General features: G+C 49.2%; 1 long non-coding RNA gene across 1 annotated transcript; it reads left to right on the top strand.

The window, feature by feature from the left end:
- Positions 1-202: 202 nt before the first annotated feature.
- LOC108352390 (uncharacterized) lies at positions 203-2,413 on the top strand. The gene is made up of 2 exons (XR_001840586.3): positions 203-420; positions 2,147-2,413. It is a non-coding gene; the product is annotated as an uncharacterized LOC108352390 (long non-coding RNA).
- The last annotated feature ends 901 nt before the right edge of the window (positions 2,414-3,314 follow it).

Raw genomic sequence — 3,314 nt, 5'->3', positions numbered from 1 at the left:
ACCAGGGGTCAGTCTTTCTATGGGTTAAAGAGCAGAGCTTTTTAAATGTGTGGGTTATTCAATATGACAGAAGTCAAGATGCCTCTTTTCCCCTGAGACGAGGGTTCTTGTTACCTGGAAGGCCTGGGTTAACCTGCAGCACTGAAAGGCTCTAAATCCTAGACTGTGAAAAGCAGAGGTGTTTATAGCAGGGCCCTGAGCCTGACAGGGGCAGGAACTCTTTCCACTCTGAAGGAGGAAGTCAGACCCTCAGCAGTTGCATTCAGTCTCCATGGTAACCAGAGTCAAAAGGGAGCCACAGTGTTTGGGGGAGGTGGCTAAGTGGTTTGCTGAGCACATGAGGGAGGACCTGAACAGGAATCCCCAGATCCTATGTGAAGCCAGGCCTGAGAGAGCATCTGTAATCCTAGCTTTCTTGTGGTAAGATGGGACATGGAGAATCCCTGGAGTCTCACAGGCCAGCCTGTTAGGATTTAGCGGCAGGGGTACATTGGTAGATGGGGGCCAAGGAGTGCCACAAAGTGAACACACCATTTAAAGATCTATTGAAAAAAGTTTACTGGCAGGGTGGGATGTGAGATGGGGGTGTGGGAAGAGACGAGAAAGGAGGTCTCAGAGTGGGAGAATGAGAGAGCTAGAGACAGAGAGACAGGCAGGCAGAGAGACTGGAAGATAGAGAGAGGGAACAAGACAGGAGAAAGCCATGATGTCAGGAGGGACCTCTTCAAGGGTGCACGTTCTGTATATGCAGTGATGGCAGTGGAAAGGCACCACACCTGGCAGCAGCAGGTGATGACCGTCTGGTGTCTGCTGGTGCTGAGTTGCTGAGGGCAGACTGGAGGAGCACCTGAGTCCTAACTCAGCATGCCTGGGGTGTATGGAGGGGTGGAGGGGACCATGTCTCAAACAAGGCAGAAGGTGAGGACCAACACCCAAGGTTGACCTCACCTCCACACAAGTGCCATGGCACACTCATGCCTGCACTCACATTCTGGAACGCCCTCACGCATTTTTTCACAAACACCAAAAAGAGGGGTTATTTTGTGTGTTTGGTGTTTTAAGAAAAGGGAGTCATGGTGTCCGGCCGTCAAGCCACAGCGAGCTGTAATGACTCCTGGCAACCCAGTTAGTTGAGGACAACCTTCCCTCTCCAATTTCAACTGAACCACACCAGTAGTCTGTGTTGGTGTGGAAGTGGTTTGCCCAGGCTTCTAAGGAAGGCACCTCTACCACCTTTCCTGTAAAGTTAGTTGAGCCTACTTTTGGACTCTGTTCTCAGGCAGGGTTTGCTGTGGTGGATAGAATAATGGCCTCTCCAAAGATGTCAGCACCTTTTCCATTTTCAGAGAGGCTAGTAGGGGCTGAAGCAAGAGTGGGCAGTGTATGCAGAGGGTGCTTCACAAGTGCTTCTGCCTATCTGCTTGGTGTGTTAACAACTGGCCCACCTAGAACTTCTCCCAGATCTGATGTGCTCACAGGGTGAGGCTTCCTGCCATTTCCCTTTGGGTTCTACCTTGCCAGTCCAAGGGCTGCTGAGTAAAGGCCCTGCTTCTGCCCTGGGGACAGCTTGGCAGTGGCCTGAAGGTTCCTAGGAGCTGAGACATATGCGGGGTTGGGAGAAGTAGGCCTTGGAAGGACAAGTAGGACAAGGAAGGTGATCTGGGGCAGGTCTGTCTCTTGTCCTTTGGGAAGAATTAGTAAGCAGACCATCGTGTGAGAACGGTAACAACCAGGCCATTAGGAAGGGCCCAATCTGCCCTCTATGCCCTCTGCTCAAGGGCTGATCCCTAGACCCATCTAGCAATCTACCTCGATTGTAGGTGGCTGGTCTCCATGGAAACTGGGAATCATTTCACAAACAGAAGATTAGGCCACCTGGGAATGGGGAGGTGAGGAAATCTCAAGAGTCGGAGTTTTCATTTACAGCTGTAGAGTGAAGGTGTCAGGCCAAGGCCTCTGAGCCAAACTCTGACTTAAGTACAGAGTACAGAGTACAAGGCTTGTTTCCTGGCTCTCTGCCTGTGAGCAGGATTGCCCTGTTTGCAGAGAGCAATGTTAGGATATTTGGGGAAGGGATTATGACATTTCTTAAAGTGACGCTTCACAAAGTCTAGAGACAGTCACTGAATGGATAGGATTTTCTTAGATTTCCTCACAATAGCAAGACGGCTTCAAGAGCTCCAGGCCTCACATCCTCCAAGGACAACGGCTAATGCAGAAAGGAAGAATATCTTCACTTCTCACTACTTTTGCACCATAGAATCCTGCCTTGACCAGAGTATGTAGTGGCTTCTTATTCTTCATCGGCCAGATGGAGCTCATGTCCACTCCTGAACCAAGAGACTGAGATCACAACACAATCCATTTCCTGAAAAGAAAATGAAACCAGCACCAATAAAGGGATATGACTGTTCATGCTGGTTTCTGCAGTTTGTCCTGCCAGCCTTGGATCTACTTCTTCTAGAAATAGCATCTCTCTTTACTCTTCTCTTCTGAATGAATGAATGAGTAAATGAATGAATGAAAGAAATAAGAAGAAAGGACATAACCAGATGAATGAAAAAAGAAATAAAAAGGAAAGGATATGACTGCTCCTAGGTATAGTGGAGGAAAGGGTTTATTTTAGATATGTGGGAGAGCACAGCCAGAGGCAGGAGAGTCCGGAGTGGGCATGACCAGAATGAGTTGTGCTATGTGGGACGAGTGGGGAGTAGAGAGAGAAGAACCAGGTGCAGCAGACAAGAGGTACAAAGGTACAATGAGAACTGTTAACCATTATATCTGGATCCTCTAGGGAATAGCAGCCCAGCCCCCCCGGCTGGAGTATAAAGTAGAGACAGGGTATGCGAAGCAGGAGAACCCAGTAAGGGGCAGTGATAGAGGGTGGGATGACCAGCTCTGCTTCGATTTGTTAAGTAGGCACCTCAGTGTTTGGTCCCAGGTTTGAAACCTAAAGCTTCTCTTCTTCCTTGCTTGCTTTCCTCCTTCCCCTGTTCCTTTGTCTTTCTTTGAGGTTGGCTCCACACATCCCAGGTTTGCCTTGAACTTTCTAGGTGGCCGAGGGTAACCTTGAACTCCTGATCATCCTGCCTCCATTTAAGCACTAATATTACAGGTGAGCTGAACTCCACTAGTTGAATAAGGACGGAGAACACCACAGAGCACAGAGCTGGTTTCCTGACCCTTCGCCTGTGAGCAGAACAGAACCACACTTGGTTTACATAGCACCAGAGATCAGACCCAGGGCCTTTAGCGTGCTGGGTGAGTACACTAGCCTCTGAGTCATCCTAACCTCAGCACTTCACTTCCTGTAA

This window comes from Rattus norvegicus, chromosome 11 (genome assembly GCF_036323735.1).
Source record: "Rattus norvegicus strain BN/NHsdMcwi chromosome 11, GRCr8, whole genome shotgun sequence".
NCBI lineage: Eukaryota > Metazoa > Chordata > Mammalia > Rodentia > Muridae > Rattus > Rattus norvegicus.
The sequence above is the reverse complement of the archived record's forward strand: the minus strand, read 5'-3'. Positions and strand labels throughout refer to the sequence as shown.